Below are 26,546 nucleotides of genomic sequence, written 5' to 3' on the forward strand. Positions count from 1 at the left end.
AAGTCACTTGCCTGCCAGGGCAAAATTGAAAACCCTTCGCAGTCTTCTGAATCCAGATCTATAAAGGTGGGAGAAATCAAAGGTGATAGACTTTAGGACAGTAATTGCATCTGAGAGGAGAGGTGCGATTGTTTTGGAAGGAGTCTGATGCAACTTTCCCTGGAATGTTGGAAATGTCCTATATTTTGACAGAGCTCTGAGTGAGGTCTATGCATTCTTCCAAACATCAAACCGTGCACGTAATATCTATACATTTCACTGTATATAAATTATGTCTCCAAAAAAAGAGAGATTACATTCAAACAAGATAACAGGAAAAAAGGGAGGCGCACTTAAAAAAGTCGTGCTAAATTTTTTTATGGAATGGAAGAGGAATTTCCTTCCTTACTGTATTCATTTTGGCTCCAAAAGGCAACAAAATGAATAAAGAAATAAAAGTTAATTTTTTTAAACTTTTTTTAAACAAATGTATGTGGTTAGTAGAAATAATACAAAAAGGCACAGAAGCAGGTTCAAGATCTATTGACAATAAATTCTTAAAATAAATGTATTGGTGCTTATTATGTTCAAAAAGCAAGAGAATAGGAATAAAATGCAAGACTGTAAAAATGCATATATACATATCATAATATAAGGCAGAAAGTAATAAATGCCTCAAAAGTTGTTGAGATAAAGAACAATGCAATTTTAGAAAAACAAGAGATGTTAAGAAGGGTTTTATCTGGATAAATTAAACCCAAAAAGGTGAACACAGACTCAAAAGTAACTTAGCCATCTTGTTGCCAGGGACACTGTACTTTGTAGCTGGAGTGCAATGATATCCTCGAAGGCCTAAAAGTATTCATGTATTTCCCAAATGCCCAAAATATAATTCCACTATGATTATCACTATCCTTTATGTTCAAATTCTAATTATCTATGGTAAGGTAAAATATAACCATTAATAAATAACATCAGCCCAAACCAATCTGGTGACTTCAGCTAATTTCCTTTCACTTTCAGGAGAACAGTTAGCCAAATATTTTCTTCTGATCTCTACTCCTCAAGCTTCATATTTCAGCTTTGCTCTCACCCTGGCAACTCTATTAGCCATAAGGCAGTGAGAATTTTCTCAGGTTGCTCCAAAGAGACATACCTGAGCAAGAGAGAAAAAAAAATGCATATAGCCCTTTGGTCTTGGATTTAAGATACACAAGCTTTGGCGTAAGGAGGAATACACTTTTAGTTTTGTTTTTATTTTCTTAAAAATGTAGAAAAATTTAGGACGCCTGGGTGGCTCAGTCGGTTAAGCATCTGCCTTCGGCTCAGGTCATGATCCCAGGGTCCTGGGATTGAGTCCTGCATCGGGCTCTTTGTTCAGCAGGGAGCCTGCTTCTCCCTCTCCCTCTGCCTACCACTCCCCCTGCTTATGGTCCTGCTCTCTCTCTCTCTCGCTCTCTCTGTCAAATAAATAAATAAATAATCTTTTTTAAAAATGTAGAAAAATTTACTCACGATGTCTTATGCAAAAAAAAGTCTGAATTCCTTTTAAAATCAATCCTGTGTTTCTTTTCGTGCACTCTGTACTCTGAACATTAATTTTACACACACTTAATGATCTAAGAGAGTTTTCAGTTGTTATTAAGCTTTAATTCATTTTTTTCAGAATGGAAATTAGAATTAATTAGATACTAGAATTAATTTAATGATTACTGGCATCAATATTCAGCGGAAAAATTTTTAATGCAAATATTCTCTGAAAATAATTATTGGACAACAATTAAATTTTTATTCTAAATTTGTGGAATATAAATATTTGTACTATTCTTATTTTGAACATGCACCCAGCCAGGAATAGTCAGTTTGCATCTTTGACTTAATTTTTGTGAGTAATGCAAGTAAAATTTTAAGAAAAATAATCATTTGAATTTATGTATACTATAGTAGTTAACGTAGTTTTAATTTAAATTCTGCAACAAAGATGCCCAAAATACAGCAGTGTAAACAAGATAAAATTTTCTCTTTCGTGTTTTCTCTCTCTTCTTTATATCTAAGGTAAGGATAAGAACCAGCAATTCAGGGGCGCCTGCGTGGCTCAGTAGGTTAAGCATCTGGCTCTTGGTTTTGGCTCAGGTCATGATCACCGGGTCGTTTGACTGAGCCCCAGGTTTTGGCTCAGGTCATGATCTCCGGGTCGTTTGACTGAGCCCCACGTTGGGCTCCATACTCGGTGAAGAGTCTGCTTAAGATTCTCTCTCTCCCTCCCCCTCCCTCTGCCCCTGCCCCACACTCTCTCTCTAAATAAAATAAATAAAATCTTTTAAAAACAACAACAACAAATAGCAATTTAGCTTTACCTTCCTCAGCACAAGGTATCCCTTTCCAAGGTGGCTATTCTATTCATCACCATCTCCCAGGAGTTTGTGTTGGGGAGGGGGGAAGAGCAGATGGGAGAATGCGTATACAATCCTTTTAAGGGCACAACTGGAAGACTCACACATCACTTCTTTTCACATTTCACTGAGAACTAGTAACTTGCCCACATCTCATTGAAAGGGGGGCTGGGAAGTGTGGCCTTTGAGTGGGTGGCTATTACTATAAGGAGGGAAAAGGATACAACTTGCAGCTTGCCACCAAATTTCCAGGTGTACAACTTCATTCCATATCTCTGCTCCCTCTACACACATGTACACATCCAATAGTATAAAGTCTCATTCAAAAAACAGAAGAGCACAGTGTTGGAGGTACAGTGGTGAGCATAGATAGCTGCCTTCTAGAACAATGAAGAATAGGAAAAGCACAACTTTCATTTTTCAAAGCGATTGTCAAATCCTATTGGATAGGAATTTCAAACATTCCCTTGTCTGGCAGCAAAATTATCAGAATAAATCCTGATTATATTTTCTGGGAGGAATTCTTTCACCCCTTGTCATTTATGGTTCCTGTTTTTTTACTATGGGATATTTTTTTACTATGGGATATTTTTTTACTATGGGATATTTATCCATTATTTCTATTGCCATAGGGACTGGTTTTCTTGTGACCATCCTGATTTATATGCATTGCTCTGGTGTAATATTGAATGAATGAATTCGTTGTTCTGAATGTGTCCCTTTCACTCTCAAAAGAATTTGATGACCCTATAATTATCTCCTTACAAGAGAACTGGATGCTATTCCATCAGAGACTGCCTACATTCTATGGCCTATATTCTGCAAAGCCACTTGGGAGGCTTCTGAAATTGCTTTAAAGGTCAAACACACCTTGGCTTTTACAAATCAATACAATCCCTAAAAAACTTAGTAAGCTTTTGGTCTAGTTACTGACCATCAGATCCACAGGCAAATAACCATCACCAAAGATCTAATCTAGACAAGATTTTTATGCTTGCAGACTACCTTCCTGTATTTACTGGTTTCTTTGCTCAGCACGTTTCTGCTTCCCTTCAATTTAATGGTGTCTACTTTGAAACTATCTGAAAATATTAGTTTAGATAGGAAAGCATCACCCTTAATCCAACCTTTGAAACTAGAATGGACCCCAATTAACCAAGAAGTTTTAATGTGGGCACTGGATGCCTATTTACTGTTAAAGCAGCTTCTTTAAAATCCCCTCTTATAACCAGCCCAAGTATGTCTTGTCATAGAACTTTGCACAACAAGAAACAGCCAACATATCGAAATGGTCTGTGTTTTTTCAGTGTTCTGAGTTCTGAGTTCACGGAGGTTATGTGCGTTTTCTTTCAGCAAGTAGTCTACCTTTTTTTAAGGATGACAAGTGACAGTCTTACCAAATGTTGTATGATGCTGTCATTGGGATGTTGTATAATGCTGTCATTGGGATGTTGTAAATGCTGTGTTCCAGCCTGCAATATCTGTGCTCTTGCCTCCCACTACCTGTTAGACCAAGGCCTCTTTTTTTTTTTTTAGTATGGTAGAGTTCCACTTCTAGTACCCAAGTTATGTTTTATTTAAGATGAAGATGTCATTAGAAAGAGACTAAAATCCAGCATTTTAAAGATTTTATTGATTTATTTGAGAGATAGATAGCGAGAGACAGAGCACAAGAGGGAGGAGGGAGAAGCAGGCTCCTCGCCAAGCAGGGAGCCTGATGTGGGGTTCGATCCCGGGACCCTGGGATCATAACCTGAGCTGAAGGAAGACGCTTAACCGACTGAGCCACCCAGGCACCCCCCAGCATTTTAAATAAGATAGATGTATGTCTCATAAAATAATTCAGAGCAATCTACCATTCTCAACGTGTAACTTCCATCTCTGGATTCAGGGAAGTGATGCAACTTTTGCCTTCATATAGTGATCAGTAAGAGGGAAAGGTGCCAGAATATTGCATGCTGTATCATTTTAAGGACAAAACCCAGAAGTGTCAAATCTAACATCTGTTTAAATTCCATTATCTAGAATTTAGACACATGGTCATACCTTTCAGTAAGGGAGGCTGAGAAAGGCACTCTTTAATGGAATAGATATGTGACCCATCGAAACTATATTATGGAAAGAGATGAAGAACAGATATGGGGCAACAACTCATAGTCTGACATGCTACTGTGTTATTCATGAACAAATCTAAATACTTAAAGCAGGGAAGAAAAACATAATTCAGAGAATATAGTACTTTCAAAAAATGATGAAAGGAAGAGCCAAAGCTGTGGGCTCTAAACTGGAAAAAATACTCCAGAACAGACATATCCAGGAATCGAGGCCACCACTGTAACTACTGAGTACAAACATTCCACTTTAAAAGCAACCCCTTAAACAGAAAACTGGGAATTAGCTGTCACCACTGCTTTTGCCATAGCTGCCTCCCAACACCCAGGGAAGGAGGGAGGAGTATTGCTTTGGAAACCATGAACTTGCTTGGCAGTAGAAAAGAAACTCCAAAGCAACACAAATATTCCTTGCTTTCACCTTTTAAAATGTGTTCCAATACATCTTATTGGTAGAACCTAATTCTCATCCCGACTCCTGGGAAGTGTCACTTTAAGCTTTTCGGAATCTACAGGCAGACACGTACAGAAGGAAAAAGGTCGGAATGGTGTTTAGTGAACCAATCCACAGCATTTGCCAGTGCTACTAATAAACAATGAGCACCCCAGGAGAGCAGATATTATTAAAATACTGTTTTATTTCAAATGAATACTCTTTAATGAACCTTTCATTTGTGTTTATTCTTTAGTAATTGAATAATCCTTTAGAATAAAACGATTGGATTCATTTCACTAAGAATGGCAAAAAACATAGTTTGTATAAGGTTTGGAAATATCAATATCAATTTCTTGCTCCTTTATACTAGACTTTAAACAAATACTACTTTTGAAGGTCTGAAAGTTCTATCTTTACAAGGACTTCATACTTTATTGATACACTTTTTCCTTATGCCCCAGGCTAAAGTGAATGAAAGAACAAGCGATTTACTTTTCATATAGCAGCAATGCAACTAGCACTTAATTTTGAAATGACTTGATCAGGACATTTCTTTTCTTTGTCGGTTTCCTAATATTTGAAGTAGGAATATACAAATAACTTTATCATATCTGCAACTGCCTTTACTTGTTTTTCAATGAGGTACTAACTGGGTTCAGATCACCATACTAGGTAGTGCTGGGGGAAGAAATCTAAGCTCCATGATAGGAGGGACCTTGCCAGTTTATCAGACCACACCCAGAACCAAGCAGGTGCTAGGCACCTAGTAGATACCCTATCAGAATTCTTGACTTAATAAGTGAGGTCCTATTTTCAAAAGGATTTATGCAAATAATATTAAGAGGAATGAGGGGTAGGGAAATTGCTGAGCATATATGAAACTTGCATGTTGCCAGTCTCAAGGTTGTGAATTATAATGCTCCTTATCAAAATTTCAAGATTACTTTTAAATTCTATCTTATTGTTAAAGCCTAGGTTGAAGAATCTTTCCCAGGTTTGAGGCAAGACTAGAGGCTGACTAGCAAGGATACTTATAGAACCTATCTTGGAATGTGTTTTCTAAAAATTAAGGCATTTAAAAAAAATAAAAAATTAAAATTAAGGCATTTTGAACAAATAAATTATATTTACTTTAAAGTGGGAGGAAATAAACATATGTAGAAAAAAAGTTTATATGTACTTGGACATTAATTTCTTAATGCCCTGAGCAGGAAAGTTTTAGGAGTCTATCCACCAAAACACTTAAAACTCTGGTTTCCAACACTTTTTAATTTTTCATTTTATAATAAAAAGCAGGGATAAGATAACCTAAAGTAATATTAACACAACACACAGGAAATAGAAGAAACTGATACTGTAAAGATTGCCTTTTTCCCAAAAGACTTGCAATTTCAGCATTGATGGCTAATCATTTTGTCTTAAATGTTTTGCCTGAAAAATTAGTAACTTTTCGGTAAGAGACAAAGTTTTGCCTGTTTAAGTAGTAGGCATTGAACAAAACCATGAGAAAGTGAATTATAGAAATAGCACAATTGTCCATCTGATTTTATTTTTAATTAAAAGTTCTACTGAAATAGGTAAGCATACATATTAAGTAAGGAAATAGATGGTATTGAAGGGCGTATTTTCAAAGAAAACAAAGTACAAGGTACATTTCGGTACCCGTTCTTGTTAACAAATAATAGTTATCAAACCATGCTAACCTTAATCTTTCAGTTCCTCCAAGATTAGATCGTTCCCTTTCAAAACAATTCAGCTCTCTCAGCTTCTCCTCAAATGTACACGAGTATACTATAACAGGATAAGAGAGTTGTAGGTCCGAAAATGCCCAATTTTTCAAGGGAGTATTTTCTTAAAAATTAGTGGCCCATTTTAGGAATTAATGTAAGGAGATAATGAGTGCTTAGCATAAATGTATTAAGGAAAGATCATTACATGTAAAGCTATTTTTAAACCCCTCTACCTCTCCAGAGTCTCAAAGTTCAGAATTGCAATCTAGGTTATGATTAAAATATAAAGGTGCAACCATTTTCACTTTCCATTTGCAGGCGAAGATTCTACTTTGTCTTAATCTCTCACACCTGTGTTGCTCTGTAAAGAAAGGAGTATGAGGGAAGGATGTACATTTTGAACCTTTGATATTATAAATATCTTTTCATAAGCAGCACTGAAAGTGAATTAAATTCACAATTTTCTGTTCTCCATCCTTCCATCAAAGAAATCCAGTCTTAAAAAAAAAAAAAAAAACTAATATAACATTAAAAGAAAGAAAAAAAAAACAAGAAAAAAGTGAGGATCCTATGATTATATTTTGGTAACAAAAAAACTGACCCAACATATTTTTGGTTGCTAAAACTTTCTCCAATAAAGCAAGCATGCTTCTGGTTGAACCTTGTTCCTGGATCCAATTAGATAATTTTATGGGCTGCCACAAAATTTCCACTCATTGCTCATTTTCAACAGCAGTATACCAAAATAAGAACAACAAACTACCCACATCTATTTTCTTGTTAGCCTTCTAAATATTCCTTTTTATTTCTGTTTCTTTGAAATATGATTAGATAATAAGAAATATTTTAAAAATCGAAATTTACAATAGTCCTGAGGTTGAGAAAACAAAATGGACATTTTCCTAAACTTGAAAAAAAAGAACATATTAAATAAAGAAAATAACTTGATAGTCAAACTCACAGAATGGCTAGACTAGCATTTTCAAGGGTTCACTTCTGCTTCTACGAATTGAAACCACTTGTTCCTGTCCCCATCCGCTCCTGCATTCAAATGCATAGTAATATGACCAAAAACACGGAGGAGAAATACGCTCACCTTATCCACTTTTTTCAAAAATATATTCTTGTTTGCATGTTGCTGTTTGGCACAAATTCTGTTTAGCACAGAGAAGCTAATTCATTGTTAAGTTTTGTGCTTAAATCCTGTATTCATTATGTGAGCTCCTTTTTTCCATATAGCCCTCCAGGCTTTGATGAAAAATAGATTCCTAAACAAGCCAAACCTGCCAAACAGGAATAAAAGCTTTCAGTGGAAGCATAATGTTCCCTTGAAACAGAAGTGTTTTAGCTTGTACGAGCATATTTCACTCTTGAAAAGAAATGAGATCATGTTTCATTTCAGGAAGATGTATGCTTCAGGTAAGACACTGAAACAAGTAAACTTCCTGTACTTAACCAAATACATAGAAGAGTATTTGAATTCCAATGTATTGTTGAGGGAAAGTAGCTCCTTAATCATATTGTAAAACTTAAATGGTAGAGGAGTTTAAAATCTGAGTAAGTTTGTAAATATTCTCCAGATGAACTGATTATGCCTTGATTATCCCTTTTCTCCCGCGCTCCCTCTTTCCCTCCTCCCTCTCTTCGGCTGACCCCGCAGATATCATATCCTTTATGTCATCTTCTAATTCCTCACTTTTACGTCCATCAGAGTCTTGAGCCAATTTCAGTCATGTCTGCTGGTAGATTTTTTTCTTTGTGCACTTTTTCTTCAGTATCTTGAAGCTGGTGCCGGTAGTCTGTAGACTGCATGCTGATGATGACTCCAAAAGGATTTTCTTATTAAAGGAAGGGTGGATATTCTTAACATATGGGCTTCATACTGACTGGAGTCCCTGCTGGAGAAAAGCAGCTGGTTTCCTTCTGTTCTGTCTCCGGGCTGGGCTCCTGCCTTGTCCTGCCTGCTTGCCGCTATGCTGGCAGCTCACTGAAGGCCCACGGGAACCCATATATGTCCCAATCACCCCATTACTTTCTTACCTGGCAAACAAATAGATTTCTGGTACTTAGGATTAAAGACAGAAATGATATGCTCTACTTTAAAAAAGTAATTATAGTATGTAATTTGTGTATAGTGTCAAACTTTTTAAGTACATTATCTAATGTCATACTGTGTATCAGGTAACAGCAGAGAGGTTAAAGAACACATGTCACTTGCGTTATGAATAATGTCACCTAGGTCATTAGTAACGTCATCAAGAGCTCGGATTTGAATCTAGGTTTTCTTGTTCCAACTCAAGGGCTCTTTCCATGACGTGCAACTCCTATTCCATATATGTCTACTTGCCATCTGGGCCACGCAGAAAGTAAGTCTGTGAATTGAGCATTAGGAAATAGTACCAGGACCGAGATGGCAAACAAGACGGCTGCAGGCAGCTTCTACGCAAAAGGATCACGTTAAGCAGATTAGTTAACTGATTCATTGAATGAACACGCTCATTTGTTGCCAGTGTCAGCCTCCAGGCCATGATTTCACTTTTTTTCCTCTCAGAGCTGGGATCATTTTCTCCGTGAGGAAGCCCTCTTCAAGTAAGCAAACAGCACAGTATAATTCTCTTGGATCTTAGAAAGAAAAAGTGATATAGTAGTCATTTCCTATCTAGAAATATATTGCATTGGATGTCTAATTAAATTATTAGTTTCTTTTCCAAATTTATGATCCGGTGAAATGATATACTGATAATCATAGCAAAAAATGAATCCTTATAATTATTTAGGCATAAATGTATTTCTTATCAGCTCTTAGCAATAGTCCTTTAATGATACAATTTGTCCATTTTTAAGTTATTAGTTATTTTTCTGTTGGATGGAATATTTTCAAGAATTATTTTCTGCTACAAGAATAAGGATGATGTGTATCTTTGAACGTCTAACTTAACACAAACATGTTTCTTTTCTTGACAACTTTATTTTGTATTTCTAAATATTTTCCTTTTTTATTGCGATTTTTTTTCTTCTTGAGTTATTTAGAAATGTTTTGAAGTTGAATATTTATGAGTTATTTTGTAAATTATCTTATTTTTATTGATATTTAACTATATACTGGGGTCAGAAAGAATAGTCTATGTAATATTGACTTTGAATTATGTTAAAAGTCAGAGAATATATGGTCAAGTTCCATAAGCAATGCTTGTCCTTGAAAAGAATGTGTAATTTCCGTTAATTGAATGCAAAATTCTACATATGTCCATTACATCAAGCTTGTTATTTTTTTCAACTCTTCTGCATGCCTAATGATATTTTATCTAATTGATCTATAAATCTTGTGAGATTTCTATGCAATCCTTTCATTATGAAAGTGGATTTGTCTGTTTCTCTTGTAGCACTATAATGTGTAACGGCATGAATTCTGAAGGAATTGCTTTTAGTATATACACATTTCAGATACCTACAAGGTGAATTGAATCTTTTAGTTCTATAAAGTGCTTCTTTTCTCCTCCAGACATGTTTTTTGCAGGTAACGGTCTGTTTGGGCTCTTTTTAACATAATGACACCAGTTTTCTGTTGTTACTGTTTACCTTGGATATGTTTTCCTGTCCTTTTCATTTTAAGCAATCCTTATTCTTGCATATCTAGTATGTCTCCATACAACTGATGAGCTTTTTCTTTTTTAATACAATGTCACAATCTAGAGATTTTACAAAATATATTCAGACCATTTATATTTATGTGTTTCTGACACACACTTTTTTATTTCTACTGTTTTAGAGAAGGCTTATATTTGTACAATTTTCTGTATTTTCCTGACACCACTGGACCTTCTTCCAAATTGATCAAGGGTTGTTGTTGTTGTCACTGCTTTCATGTCCTTTCTTTCTGCTGTAGAAAGATATACCCCCTGTTATCTTAGTGGTTACATCTAAAAATTTAACATGCATTCTTGAAACATCTAAAATTATCTATATCTGTACTTCTTCCTGGACAATACAAAGAACTTTTAAAATTTGGATCACCCAACCCCGACTTACATAGCCTTGTGGTCTAGTACTTAATTATATCTAATTTATTTTAATCTCCAAATTAACAATTATTATTGTTTATACAGCCAATGTTAGTTTAGAATAATTCACATATTTACTACAATTTTACTCATCATTCTTTATGAGAACATGTTTTCATCTTGTTCTACTTCTTGAAAGACAGTTTTGCTGAGTATTGATTGACTTATGTTCCTCATCTGATTTTTTTCACCATCACTGTTGGCTCTCCCTTTTGTTGTGATATTTTTGCTTAGGTTGCATTCTGATTACTTTCTTATAATTGTGCATCTTTGAATAGGAGTGATTTTTTCTGAGACAGCTCCTTCTTGAAAGACTGTGTATGAAGGAAACCAGGGAAATTAGCTAAGTGAGCACACAGCTTGGATTCAGATCTGTTATTCAAAACATTTTCTCATCAACACTCTACCTTTTGGGTAAACAGTCTCCAAGACAGAAGGACATCTACCTGGCCCACAGTGAAGGCCGGAATGTATGATCAGATGGGCCATGACAAGGTATTTGTCTTCAGCTAATTGAAACCAGTGTCACCACTTTTGTTCTCCTCTACCTCTTGAGACTAATAGTCCGTTCTCTAAAAGCATGCATGGGATGTCTGCATGCTTGCTTACTCGGCAACCCTGTTCTTCAATTATTTGGAGAATTCTCTTTCTTAGAGTCTTCATGATGATATTCTCCTCCCACAGTATTGAAATAATTCTATACATCAGATTGGTTATTTATTCATTGTGAGTTTTTGTGTGTGCATGTGTGCATGTCCATATGTTTGCATATACACATGCATGGCTGTGTATTCAAACTTCAAGAAGAAAATGTTTATCCAGAGAAATTAGTGATATGTGTATTTTCTTTTTATCTGTACTCTGATCAATTATGTTCTGATTGAATCCCCTCAGATATGCCCTATTTTCTAGTTCCCAATGAGCTTTCAATTTATCCAAGTCTAAGGACCTAAAAATAATTCCACACACCCATACCTAGCTTCAGATTATCTGAATACATTATTACACACATATACGTGCATGCACACATGCACACACACACACTCAAACACGTACATCCTCAGGAAAAAAAACTGCTGTCCGGAGGTTTTTAATCTTTTTTTCAAACTTACAGTGATTTTTATACAAGAACACTGTATGCTCTTTGATGTAATTCACCATTATTAGCCACCCCCTACTACTACTACTTTAGAGCTCATTATTTTCACTTGGTTGGAGTTTCAGAATTGAAGGAAAAAAAACCTTCTTTTTGTAACATGCATATAGCATTCAAAATTACTTTTTTAGATCATTCTCAGGATTTTCAGCACCACAAAAGGAAGACCATGGTCTTATCTCTATCCAAGGTCATATCTCCAGTGTCTACCACAGTGACAGGCATAGAATAGGTGTTCAATATACTTTCATTTTATGAATAAGAAGACATAAACACTGATTGCCTCAAATAGCAGAACCCACACAACACAGACATAATCTTTTTCTGATCTTTGACAAAGAACAAGATAGAGGCCTTCCCTATGCCTTTCCAACAACTTACCTTAATTTTCCTTTTTACTAAGTGTTCACATATCTGGCCTTTTTGGTGGCAAAGCAATCCACTTTAGTAAATTGTCATTTTATTATTTGTGTTAATTTTCATGAATTCATGTCAATTTCCAGTTACTTTGCCAACTACCTATCTTTGCTATTTCAAATTATTTTTAAACCTTTACTTGAGAGTTACCAAATAGTTTTCTATTGCTAAGTATAGCATATGAAGACTACATATACTATTCCTTAAAATCACAAAACCATAAGTAGTGTCCAAAATAAAAAACAAGACTAAAAATCTTCCTGATATGCATTTTAAAAGTACAGTACTTAGCTTGCTAATTTTTATATAATACGATGTAATTACCTTTTTACCTCATGCTTTAAGTTTATGTTACTACCAATGAATAATCTTTTATAATACTAGTTGTCCAAAAGATGGTATCAAAATCACTAACATCAAGAGTGGGTTTTTGAGTTGATCTCTTAAAATATAATAATCCTTTTCTTCTAATTGTTAAGGGTTGATTCTAACTCTTCCATTTCCTAGCTATATAAGCTCCTAAAAATGCTTACATGCTTTGTGCCTCAATTTCTTCTAAAATGAAGAAATTGATAATGCCTATTCAAAGGACCGTCATGAAGCTTAAGTTTTGTATTAGGATTAAATAAGTTAAAAACAGGAAGCACTTAGAATAATGCTTTGCACATTCTAAGTTATCACTAAATAGCTGTTTGCAATGGTTGTAATTATTAGATTATATTTTTTCTTCCTAAGCAGCATGTTCCAGAATATATTCTGACAGACAATCTTCCAGAAAATATTAATGAGTGTGGCTAGAAGGGGTATGGCCATGTCTGGGTTTTCATTCTCCTGTTAACAGAACATATAGTTAGACTCATGGTCCAGTCTGGGCTAATCCTAGTACTTCACTCTCTGCCTACCACTGACCGCTGGGATTTACCCAAAAGATGTGCATATTATCTAAGCCAGCTCAATCAGATTCCTGCTCTAAATTTTTAAACTGATGTCATTTACTCTGCAGGAAAAACATGCTTCCCAAAAGTCTCTACCCATATATCCCATTCAGAAGAAAAACCCAATTTTGCTGTAGTAAATACAGAAGACAATATATTTAGAGAAAAAGAACTTCAAGAGAGAAAAAGAGAGGCTTAGTTGTGACAGTGTTCATGTTCCTAGTCCACATCATATTCCCTATTGCATTTTCTGCCACTTGTGACCAAGAGGCCTGACCAAAACAAAAGTGCTCTCAAAAAAGTATCTTGAGTAACCCAGTTTTAAAATACTGCAAATTATAACCCTTTCTTGACATTTTACAAGGCTTAGTAAAATTTCTTTGTATTTCTACATTAAAACAAACAAACAAAAACACGCTTACCTTTGTGTAAGTCAGCATTTCTCAAACATATTTGGGCGTTTTTTCCTGACAACTTCCTGTAACAAATGACAAATTCATGTTTCATAGCACAACCTAGTGTTTCACAGTGGTCTGAGAACCACTGATACGGGATTCTCATGATTCCACATTTTAGATCTATATTCCCTATAAAACTTACTTTACGATTGTAATCCATTTTTAATGGTGTTAAGATTTTTTTATCCAGGTGATTAAGTGTGTCTGCCCAGTTACATCTATTAAGCAACCTAGTATTTCTTTCATGTCTAACTTAAACTAAAAATTGATACATGCTAGGGTTGATTCATGCATTTTCTTTTTAGTTTCTTTGATGCATACATCTATAGCTGCTTAGTTAGTACATTGTTTTAATTATTGTATCCTTAAAAATGTGTATTGTTTTTCATATGCAAGTCCCTACTAATATTTTTTCCATTCATTTCTTTACCAAAAGTGCCTTACAATCAGCTTATCAGTTTCCCAAATAACGGTATTGAATTAAATGTATAAATTCTTCCAAAGTTTATATTTTAATTTTTCCTCTTCTCATCTTGAAATATTGTGTCTCCACATTTTTAAGGATTTAACACATTCTCCATACATAAGCATATCACTACAAATAATAATAATCTCCTCCTTTCTAATGGTTATACCTTCATTTATCTTATTGCATTGGCTATATTTCTAAAATAATTTGACAGAAGAAATAATTTTCTTATTCTTGATTTGAAGGAGAAATTTCATGTTTCTTCATTAAATAAAATTTGGTTGTTAGTGTGTGCAAATTATTTTTTATCTGTTTAATTACGTTTTTTTTCATTTGTAGTTCACCATTTTAAAAAATCATAAATAGATGAAAATATCAAATCCAAAAATTATTTTTCTGCTATGATTTATTGATGAACTACTTATTAAAAGATTCAATCTTGGGCAGATTAAAAAAGAAAAATTATAAAATGTAAATATAAAATTTTCATTAATAAATTGAGTTGGTTACAATATCCCAGAAGTGTCCATTAATTCACTTTTTAAAAAGTGAACACACAGACACTTTTATTTGATACACAAATGCCCACATCTATTACAACTTCTTTAGAAATTGCAATAAAATGATCTTGATGCTTTTTGTCCTCTATTGCTTTCTGATACTAGACAACAATATTTACTATCTTGTTTAATTTTGTGTGCTTGTGTGTGTGTATGTCTGTGTGCATATGGTATGTGTATGTTTGAGTAATGTATTTGACAACACTTTTAACTTTGCTTTGATGCTTTTGTGTTTCTGTTGCAAAAATTACACAATTGAGAATATATTTTTGAATAATGATTTTTAATCCAATTAGCTACTTGTATTTACTGTCATTAGAGATGCAATTGATCCTACCTGAGTCATTCTGTTTTCTGTTCTTAACACATATTTTTAATTTCCTATTGCCCCGTTGATTATAATGTAAATGTCATCAAATTTTGATTCTTTTAGCATTCTAGAAACTATACATGCCATTTGTCTTCAACTAATAAGACTCTGTAATGCATAGCAATTATATATATATGCTAAAAATATATATGAACTTATTTTTTTCTTTTTTTAATTTTTTTAAGATTTATTTATTTATTTATTTATTTATTTATTTATTTATTTAGAGCGTGGGGGTGGGGTGGAAGGCAGGGGCAGTGGGAGAATGAGAGAGAATCTCAAGCAGATTCCACACTGAGCACAGAACTCACCATGGGACTTGATCTCATGACCTGGAAATCATGACATGAGCGGAAACCAAGAGTCAGACACTCAACCAAATGAGCCACTCTGGCACCCCTGAACTTATTTTTTCTTAATCATCAATAAAAAGAAAACAGCATAATTTTATCCCCTTTCTTCTTGTAAAACAGAAAATTAGCATGCCTTTCAGTTTTAGTTGAAAGACTACAATTTTCATCTAGTTTATTAATACCAAATATTTTTGAAGTTATATTTAAAATTATGTCTGTAATAATTATTAAGTCTAAGTCAATGTTAACCAATTTTTAAAAGTTACTCTTAGTTCCTAATTCTTGAATTCTTTTCTTGATTAAAATTTTGTTAACTGATGCACCTTTTCCATTAGAAGGGTACAAAGATTTCTGAGCACATACTTACATGTAAATATGTTTTAGCTGGTCTCACAAAATGGAAAATTGAACATTCAAAACTATGTAACTATGTAGCTATTGTTCCCTTGTCTTAAAGATGAAATCCATGTATAAGCTAACTTTTTTTCCTCTTTTCTTCCCTCTTCCCACCTCACCTCTTCTTTTCAAAGGTAAATACTTTGTTTTTGAAATTTAAGAAGTTTACATATTTTTTCTTAATTTTTTCTAGTTGTGTATGTGTCATATACATATGCAGGTTTGATATGCATGTTCAGAGCTTTACTCAGCCGTTTGATTTACAATCTTTAATATTACCTTTCTATTTGTTTCATTTTATTTTTAGAATTTCAGTATGATGTTAGATGTGCTTACTCTGTTGCAATTGCAATAGCACCTCCCACTCATTTCCATCACTAACTTTTTCCTTTGTATTCAAATTTCATTTTCTGTTGTGCCAATTCTACTTTTATTTATTTTTATTTATTTATTTATTTATTTATTTATTTATTTTAAGATTTTATTTAAGCAGGGGAAACGGCAAGCAGAGGAAGAAGCAGGCTCCCCGCTGAGTTGGAGCCCGATTGAGACTGGATCCCAGGACCCTGGGATCATGACCTGAGCCGAAGGCAGACGCTTAACCAACTGAGCCACCCTGGTGCCCCATATTTTTAAATATTTTATTTATTTATTTGACAGAGAGAGAGAGCATGAGCTGGGGGGAGAGGCAGAGAGAAAGGGAGACGCAGATGCAGGGCTCTATCCCAGGACCCTGAGATCATGACCTGAACGGAAGGCAGACGCTTAACCAACTGAGCCACCCAGGCACCCCCCAGTTCTGCTTTTAATGGATATTTTAAATGTGTGACCAAATTTTTAGTTTCTTTACATTTCGACAGCTCATTAAGCTCCGTTTTTATTAACATCTCCCTTTTATCTAATTTCTTCTATATTTTTATCCTGTATTTTATTGCTATTTTATTTTGTACTTTATTTTTATATCATATTTAATCAAACACATGGTTCCTTAATTTTATAAAAAACATATAGCTTGGGGCACCCAGGTGGCTCAGTCAGTTAAGCATCTGACTTTGGCTCAGGTCATGATCTCAGAGTTCTGGGATGAGCCCCGCATCTGCGTCTTCCCACATTGGGCTCCCCACTCAGCAGGAAGTCTGCTTGTACCCCCTCTCTCCCCTTCTGCTCCTCCCCCTCCTTGTGCTCTCTCTGTCTCTCTCTCACATAAATAAATTAGCTTAAGTTTTTATACAATTTACTTAGGTATACTATAGCATATATTTTTCAAAAGTAATTTTTCCTTTCATGTATTGATTGTTAGTCATTTTACTTCTTACAAAATATTTTCACATCTCCTGTGTTGATTTTTTTTTCTCAATTACTCATCTTTTAGGAATGAAGGTTTTCTCCACTGATGACTCATAAATAATGTCTGTAGCTTCTCCTGGTTCCTTTCATTTTTACCTGGTTGCTGTTAGAACATGTTTCTTAGGTTTTTGCTACAGGAACAGTAAATATGAGCAGACTTAGTTTAATTACTGGTCACTAACAGTCAGTTTAGCTAAATTCTGAACTTCATCTCTCTTGCTTTCATTGTCTGGTTGACCACTTTAAGAAGGTAGACATATTTCTAGGTAATTCTAATCAATATATAGTCCTTTTGCCAAAAATAGTCTACTTTTGCACTTTCTCATTGCATTTTCTCATCTCCCATTCCCAGATGCAGTAAACCAAATGCTTAGCCACTGTAGACTCCAGATATTTGCATTAATGCAAAATTTAATCTTAGAAAGCATGTAAAAAGAGGGTTGATAAAGCAACACTTGCTTCAGATATCCTTTTTTGGGTTGGGAGGAAAGTTGATCAGACCCTAGATACAAGTCAGGCAATAGCAGGGAAATGAGTCATCTCCTTACCATTTTTCAGGCTGGCAGATTTATTCTTCAGATAACAAAGTAAGTGTCAGCCATTTTTTTCCCCTTCTATTTCAGTTTGATCTACTTTGACTCACATATGGTGAAAACTGGGGTGATCAAATGAATGGTTGTCAGTCTTTGTGGCTGGTAATGTCATAGTCGTACTATGAATATATATAGTTCGGTTTTTAAATTTTTTTTAAATACAGGATTAATTTTTTAAATCACATACTAACAACCAGATGCCATTCTAAAGAAAATAACTGATCTTGAAACCCCAATTTCTTTTATTATCATTATTCTAAGATTAAGGAACTGAACTCATTTACTAAACTCACAGTCTGTGAACCAATTTTTATTTTGGTAATTTATAAACTTTCAAGGATGTTTTAAAATTTTCTGATTCTGCCTTACTGTTTATTTTTTTCATTTAACCTTTACATACTGTTAAATAACAAACATTCAACCAAGTAAATTTTAAAGATCTAATTGGCTTTATTAAACAATTCATAAATCATCAGCATCCCATCTAGCATAACAGAGGGACATTCTGAGGAGTTGTACACAGTGGAAGGTTTTTATAAAACGAGGATGGGGCAAGAAAGTTATTAGTAGCAAAGGAAAAGGATTGTTTCAAGCAAGGCTGCTTGCTTTGGGGGAAAGGCTAGGGGTCTTATGCAGATTACCTAATCTTCCCTTTGGGGTTGGGAGGAATGGAGAGGGCTCTAAGCAGACTCATTGGTGCTGATGGAAAAAATCCTGACTGACCAGTTAAGACTGCATTTCTAGAGGAGATTGAAACTGCAATTATATTAAGTATTAAGCCCTGGTTTGGAAACTAGATCTAAGTGACATCATTTTGGGCCTGTGGTTTTCTTTTAAACAATACTATTTCACTCAACTCTTATACTATGTTGATTTTTAAATGCATTCTTATTGTTGTAGCTCCTATGCAGTGAATAATATTATGTATGCCTTTCAGATGTATATTTTAAATAGAACCCACATATTTTAAAGGAACGCCTTGTGGTGTATAAGTTGGTACAATAAATATGTCCGTAGAAACATTAAAATTACCACTGTATTTATGTTTTTTCCTACACTTTTTTTTTTTTTTTTTTTTAGAGAGAAAGCACATGTGCGTGAGGGGGGTGGTGTGGAGGGGCAGAGGGAGAGGGAGAGAGAGAGAATCTTAAGATCTTAAGCAGGCTCCACATCCAGCATGGAGCCCCATGTGGGGCTCAAACTCAGGACCCTGAGATCATGACCTGAGCCAAAATCAAGAGTTAGATACTTAACTGACTGAGCCACCCAGGTGCCCCTCCTACACTTGGATTTTTAAAAATGTCTAGGATCACTCTTTAAATCATATTCAAATCAAATTCATCATAACAATAACTCTTTCAAAGATTCAGCTGAAATCTAGATTTCTTGAGAATTCATATTATATGCTAAAGATTATGTTAATGCTAATATCATTAAGGAGGTATCTCTTCATACCTGTAATATTTTGAACATTTAATTCACCTGTAAGTCTGAATGTATTTGGTTAAAAAAGTGGACATGTTTCTAGCTACTAAAACAGTAATAAATACCATGTGGCATGCGTGCCTATGCTCCCATTTCTGTATCCAGGCAGATGGTGGTAATGGGGCATTATCACTCCCTGAGCTTTGCTCAGCCACACAATTCTCAAACTGTGTCCTGGAAAGCTACTACCATGTAATGAGATTTCATTTGTGAGATAAAACTGTTTACTGCTTTAGTTTCAGATCCATATTAGAGTTCTCCCAAAGGAAAAATTGTTATTGACTTGCTTCTGCTACTTATTTCAAATATTTACAAAAAGGGTAACCTTTTGCATGTATGGAAAATTTTGCTAAGCTATGTTAGTATTTAGCAATGAAGCTTAAACTAGATGGAAATAAATATGACAATCAATCAATATTTTTATATTTATTTAAAAATGCCTAGATTCGTGTTTTTAAAAAGGTAAAATAGATTTAAAAGAATTATATATTGGAGGATCTGGTAGAAAAGCAATTTGCTTTAGTTTCATAGAATTATGTTTAGCTCCTGGAATTGTCCTATTATTGTTTCCCAAGAAAATATTTAAGGGTTAAGTTCCTGGGTCAGATAAAACAAAGTAGTTCAAATGATTTTGGGCCAGGATACTATGAAATTTAGCCTAGTTATATACCTATTTGTGTTTTTACTCTAATTCTTGGCAGTTTGAAATGACAGAAAACAATCTATTGCTGGTACTTTATAATGAAAATGTATAATGTTTCATAAATATAAATCCTTTTAAAGAATAGTTTCATATTCTAAAAATGTAACTTTGATATGCCTGTAATTGATTACTATAAGCATACTAATATATTGTTATTTAAACAATTTCAATATGTTTAAATTAAACAGCTAATTTTAAAAACTAGATCAGAATTAACTAGTGCTTTGTATTCCATGCCCCCTCAATGTAAGAAGAGTGACAGAAATTCCAAGTTGCAAAATATAGGGGGAAGCACTTTTTTCCAGATGAGATTTAATCTATACAAGATGTGTTGTTGAATTCTTTAGCCTTCCTCCACTTCCTTTTCCTAAAGGGAAATCTGGCTCTACCCAGGACCTGCTCCTTTGCAGCCCTCCTGTGGAAGCTGTTCCTTCTTCCATGCCCACATACCAAGGAACAGGAGGCAAGGCCAATGTTCATCTAGATTGCCACTGCCTTACAGGTCCTTCATTTCTAACATTTTATTCTTTTTTTAAAAAAAAGATTTATTTTAGAGAGAGAGCACGTGGGGGTGGGTGGGAGGCGTTAGGGGCAGAGGGAGAGGAAGAGAGGAATTTTAAGCTGATTCCACACTGAGTGCAGAGCCTGACGCCCTTCGTGGAGCTCCATCTCCGGACCCTGAGACCATGACCTGAGCCGAAACCAAGAGTTGGAGGCTCAACCGACTGTGCCACCCAGGTGCCCCTCTAACACTTTATTCTTAAACAACAGTTCATACGTAAACTCTACTCTTCAGAATCCCACGACATCTTGCTCTATTGCCTACATCCCTGGTACTTACTAACATCCACTGACCTTGTTTCTCCAAATCTATTAGGGACTTCCGCTCCTAGGGCACCTGGTTCAGTGTGTGCATTTCACATTCTAACTCCAGGCCTCCCAGAGAACTGGAAAACCATTTCATCATGAATGCACTAAATAAGATGATTTCTTCCTCTTAGTAACAGCATAGTCATGTTTTTTCTGGTCTCATGGCAACACCATAAGGAACCACATTTCCCAACCTTCCTTGCGGTTTTATATTCAGGCCAATGGATGTGAAAAGAAATACATGCAACTACCCAGTGAGGTTCTTAAAAGGAAGCCACTTGCCTTTCACTTTTTTCCCGCTTTCTAGTTCCAGAAGTGGACAAAGTGAGGTGATAATGGCTTACAGTTTTCTTCCTACTTCTCAGACTATTTTGTATTTTCACTTTGGGGTCCATTCTTTAAATATGCGTTGTCTCCCACATCAGAATTCCATTTTTAGATTGATTAAATCTTTTCTTAATTAATTAAACCGTCCTTAAACAAGGCTCATGGGTTCAACTGTAAAACCTGTCTCCTGAATTAAAGAACCATATGTGCAAATATTTACTCAGCGTCTTCACTTAGATTTTGTACAAATCCTCAAGTTCCACATGTGTGCAAAATCAGGCTACCTATTCCCTTTGCAAAATTTATGATATTAGCAATGACATGAAGCAAGTGTACAGGTTAATGTGCTATTATAACTTGAACAACCACCCTCTGTGTCAAGAGATGAACCTTTCCTGCCACCCAAAAAGCCCCCCATGCATCTCCCCATCACAATACCCATCCTCTCCCCAAAAATAAACACCTTTCTGGTATCACACTGTACTTTTCTATATAGTTTCATCATCCAAATGTATATACATAAAAGTATGGCTTTGTTTTGCCTTTTTTTCCTTTGGCAGTCAGGTGGGAGTGGGTATGTTTTTATAGGTTTTTTTTTTCAATTAATGTATTCCATTTTCATTCCTTTTTTTTCCTTGCAATTTATTTGTTGGAGAAACTTTTTTTCCTATATCGATTTCTATCCTCTTTTTAGTTTAACATGTTCCTCTGCCCTCTATGTTTCTTGGGCATTAGTGATTGGATTAAGGTTAAATTATTTGCAAGACTTCTTCATGGTAGTTTTGAATTCTATGTCAGAAAGCACAAAATACCTGGATGCCTTTCTTTTTCTGTTGTTAGCAGCCTCCAATGCTTGATGCCTAGATTTTATAATTCATGACATTGTAAACTATTGATAACCCAATTTATCATTCTTTCTTCATTTATTAGTTGTGATACTTCTACAAAGAGAAATTTTGCCTTAGTTATGCAGGGATCATTTCATATAAAAAAAGACAAAACAAATATTTTATGGTGTACTCTATCAACCCTGTGTTGTACAAAGGCAATTAGTCATATGTGTGTATGTGTGTCATTATGAATTTATGCATTTAAACACATATGGTATGTTTTCATCCATTTCAGTTATTATACTTTTTGGCCAATGAGAGCCTTTTCAAGTTGGCTTTCACTTCCTATTGATGCACCCTTGTATCCGCTGATATCTTCCTTACTAATTACAGTAATAGTATCTCTTAGACTCACCGCATGCATTATTTTCTCTAGATCAGAAATGAGCTGGTCTCCCAAGTAGTCCTGCTTTTAATAAGTAGTATTTCAATATCACAATCTGGATGTTAGTGATGCTTACTGCTATTGAGATGGGCGTTTTTTTTTTCTAGGCCTTTCCAAGGAATATCTAGTCTGCTTCTCCCTCTCCTTCTGCTGATCTCTTGCTCATGCTCTGTCTCTCTCAAATAAATGAATAAAATCTTAAAAAACAAACAAACAAACAAACAAAAAAACTTCATGAGTTCACGCTGATGCTTTCAGTTCTGATCCTATACTAAAGAAAACTCATCTCAAGGGCACTGGGGATGCTAGAATACTCATTTGTTTTATCCAGCATTACACACTTTCCATTCTCTTATTTACTCCTTTTTATTTTATTTTATTTTATTTTATTTTATTTTATTTTATTTTTTGTTATGTTAATCACCATACATTACATCATTAGTTTTTGATGTGGTTTTCCATGATTCATTGTTTGCATATAACAACCAGTGCTCCCTTCAGTACGTGCCCTATTTAATACCCATCACCAGGCTAACCCATCCCCCAAACCCCCTCCCCTCTAGAACCCTCAGTTTGTTTCTCAGAGTCCATAGTCTCTCATGCTTCGTCTCCCCCTCCGATTCCCCCCCTTCATTTTTCCCTTCCTGCTATTTTCTTCTTCTTTTTTTTTTTTTTAACATACAATGTATTATTTGTTTCAGAGGTACAGGTCTATGATTCAACAGTCTTACACAATTCACAGCACTCACCATAGTACATACCTTCCCCAGTGTCTATCACCCAGCCACCCCATCCCTCCCACCCCCCCAACACTCCAGCAACCCTCAGTTTGTTTCCTGAGATTAAGAAGTCCTCATATCAGTGAGATCATATGATATATGTCTTTCTCTGACTGACTTATTTCGCTCAGCATAATACCATTTACCGAATTCCTGTATAAGTTCTAGCAGTTTTGAGGTGGAGTCTTTTGGGTTTTCCACATAAAGTATCATATCATCTGCAAAGAGTGAGAGTTTGACTTCTTCTTTGCCGATTTGGATGCCTTTTATTTCTTTTTGTTGTCTGATTGCTGTGGCTAGGACTTCTAGTACTATGTTGAATAGCAGTGGTGATAGTGGACATCCCTGCTGTGTTCCTGACCTTAGGGGAAAGCTCTCAGTTTTTCCCCATTAAGAATGATATTCGCTGTGGGTTTTTCATAGATGGCTTTTATGATATTGAGGTGTGTACCCTCTATCCCTATACTCTGAAGAGTTTTGATCAAGAAAGGATGCTGTACTTTGTCAAATGCTTTTTCTGCATCTATTGAGAGGATCATATGGTTCTTGTTCTTTCTTTTATTAATGTATTGTAACACATTGATTGATTTGCAGATGTTGAACCAACCTTGCAGCCAGGGATAAATCCCACTTGGTCGTGGTGAATAATCCTTTTAATGTACTGTTGGATCCTATTGGCTAGTATTTTGGTGAGAATTTTTGCATCCATGTTCATCAAGGATATTCGTCTGTAATTCTCCTTTTTGATGGGGTCTTTGTCTGGTTTGGGGATCAAGGTAATGGTGGCCTTATAAAACAAGTTTGGAAGTTTTCCTTCCATTTCTAATTTTTGGAACAGTTTCAGAAGAATAGGTATTAATTCTTCTTTAAATGTTTGGTAGAATTCCCCTGGGAAGCCATCTGGCCCTGGGCTTTTGTTTGTTGGGAGATTTTTGATGACTGCTTCAATTTCCTTAGTGGATACTAAAACGGTATAGAACCGTAAATCTTCAGGTTTTCTATTTCTTCCTGGTTCAGTTTTGGTAGTTGATACATCTCTAGGAATTCATCCATTTCTTCCAGATTAATTTGCTGGCATATAGTTGCTCATAATATGTTCTTATAATTGTTTCTTTTCTTTGGTGTTGGTTGTGATCTCTCCTCATTCATTCATGATTTTATTTATTTGGGTCCTTTCTCTTTTCTTTTTGATAAGTCTGGCCAGGGGTTTATCAATCTTGTTAATTCTTTCAGAGAACCAGCTCCTAGTTTCATTGATCTGTTCTACTGTTCCTTTGGTTTCTATTTAATTGATTTCTGCTCTGATCTTTATTACTTCTCTTCTCCTGCTGGGTTTAGGCTTTATTTGCTGTTCTTTCTGCAGCTCCTTGAGGTGTAGAGTTAGGATGTGTATTTGAGACCTTTCTTGTTTCTTGAGAAAGGCTTGTATTGCTATACACTTTCCTCTTAGGACTGCCTTTGCTGCATCCCAAAGATTTTGAACAGTTGTGTTTTCATTTTCATTGGTTTCCATGAATTTTTTTAATTCTTCTTTAATTTCCTGGTTGAACATTCATTCTTTAGTAGGATGCATTTAGCCTCCTCTCTTGTGATTCAGTTCTAGTTTCAAAGCATTGTGGTCTGAAAATATGCAGGGAATGATCCCAATCTTTTGGTACCAGTTGAGACCTGATTTGTGACCTAGGATGTGATCTATTCTGGAGAATGTTCCATGGGCACTAGAGAAGAATGTGTATTCTGTTGCTTTGAGATGGAATGTTCTAAATATATCTGTGAAGTCCATTTGGTCCAGTGTGTCATTTAAAGTCTTTATTTCCTTGCTGATCTTTTGCTTAGATGATCTGTCCATTTCAGTGAGGGGTGTTAAAGTCCCCCACTATTATTATGTTGTTGTCAATGTGTTTCTTTGTTTTTATTATTAATTGGCTTATATAATTGGCTGCTCCCATATTAGGGGCATAGATATTTACAATTGTTAGATCTTCTTGTTGGATAGACCCTTTAAGTAGGATACAGTGTCCTTCCTCATCTCTTATTATAGTCTTTGGTTTAAAATCTAATTTGTCTGATATAAGGATTGCTTTCTTTTGGTGTCCATTAACATGGTAAATGGTTTTCCACCCCCTCACTTTCAATCTGGGGGTGTCTTTGAGTCTAAAATGAGTCTCTTGCAGACAGCATGTCGATGGGTCTTGTTTTTTTATCCAACCTGATACCCTGTGTCTTTTCATTGGAGCATTTACATTCAGGGTAACTATTGAAAGATATGAATTTAGTGCCACTGTATTGCCTGTAAGGTGACTGTTCCTGTATGTCTGTGTTCCTTTCTGGTCTTTGTTACTTTTAGACTTTCTCTTTGCTTAGAGGACCCCTTTCAATATTTCTTGTAGGGCTGGTTTCACGTTTGCAAATTCCTTTAGTTTTTGTTTGTCCTGGATGATTTTCATCCCTCCTTCTATTTTCAATGACAGCCTAGCTGGATATAGTATTCTTGGCTGCATATTTTTCTCATTTAGTGCTCTGAATATATCATGCCAGTCCTTTCTGGTCTGCCAGGTCTCTGTGGATAGGTCTGTTGCCAATCTGATGTTTCTACCATTTTAGGTTACAGATCTCTTGTCCTGAGCTGCTTTCAGGTTTTTCTCTTTGTCTCTGAGACTCGTAAGTTTTACATTAGATGTTGGGGTATTGACCTATTTTTATTGATTTTGATGGGGGTTCTCTGTGCCTCCTGGATTTTGATGCCTGTTTCCTTCCCCAAATTAGGGAAGTTCTCTGCTATAATTTACTCCAATATACCTTCTGCCCCCCTCTCCCTTTCTTCTTCTTCTGGGATCCCAATTATTCTAATATTGTTTTGTCTTATAGTATCACTTATCTCTCGCATTCTGCCTTCATGATCCAGTAGTTGTTTATCTTTTTCTCAGCTTCTTCATTTTCCATCATTTGGTCTTCTATATCACTAATTGACTCTTCTGCCTCATTTATCCTATCAGTTAGAGTCTCCATTTTTGACTGCACCTTATTAATAGCCTTTTTGATTTCCACTTGGTTAGATTTTAGTTCTTTTATTTCTCCAGAAAGCGTTTCTCTAATATCTTCCATGCTTTTTTCAAACCCAGCTAGTATCTTTAAAATCATCATTCTGAACTCTGTTCTGACATCTTACTAATGTCCGTATTGATTAGGTCCCTGGCAGTCAGTACTGCCTCTTGTTCTTTTTCTTGAGGTGATTTTTTCTGTCTTGTCATTTTGTCCAGAGGACAAGAGATGAATGAGAGAACAAAATGCTAACAGGGTAACAATGACCCCAGATCAGAAGAGACCTGAAACTGGGAGAAAA

The 26,546-nt window shown here is 35.2% G+C and overlaps 1 protein-coding gene and 1 long non-coding RNA gene across 2 annotated transcripts in view; one reads left to right on the forward strand and one right to left on the reverse strand.

The window, feature by feature from the left end:
- Positions 1–7,853, reverse strand: part of LOC118518681 (uncharacterized) — a 69,508-nt gene extending 61,655 nt beyond the window's left edge. Inside the window, exon 1 of the long non-coding RNA XR_013448536.1 lies at positions 7,746–7,853. This is a non-coding gene — a long non-coding RNA (uncharacterized LOC118518681). The remainder of the gene's footprint in view (positions 1–7,745) is intronic.
- A 1,292-nt stretch (positions 7,854–9,145) lies between these two features.
- The window catches only part of PIK3C2G (phosphatidylinositol-4-phosphate 3-kinase catalytic subunit type 2 gamma), a 377,014-nt gene continuing 359,613 nt past the window's right edge, over positions 9,146–26,546 (forward strand). The window contains exon 1 of the mRNA XM_036065643.2: positions 9,146–9,238. The gene's annotated coding sequence lies outside the window, so the exon portion shown is untranslated. The remainder of the gene's footprint in view (positions 9,239–26,546) is intronic.

Source organism: Halichoerus grypus, chromosome 6 (assembly GCF_964656455.1).
Source record: "Halichoerus grypus chromosome 6, mHalGry1.hap1.1, whole genome shotgun sequence".
Classification (NCBI taxonomy): domain Eukaryota; kingdom Metazoa; phylum Chordata; class Mammalia; order Carnivora; family Phocidae; genus Halichoerus; species Halichoerus grypus.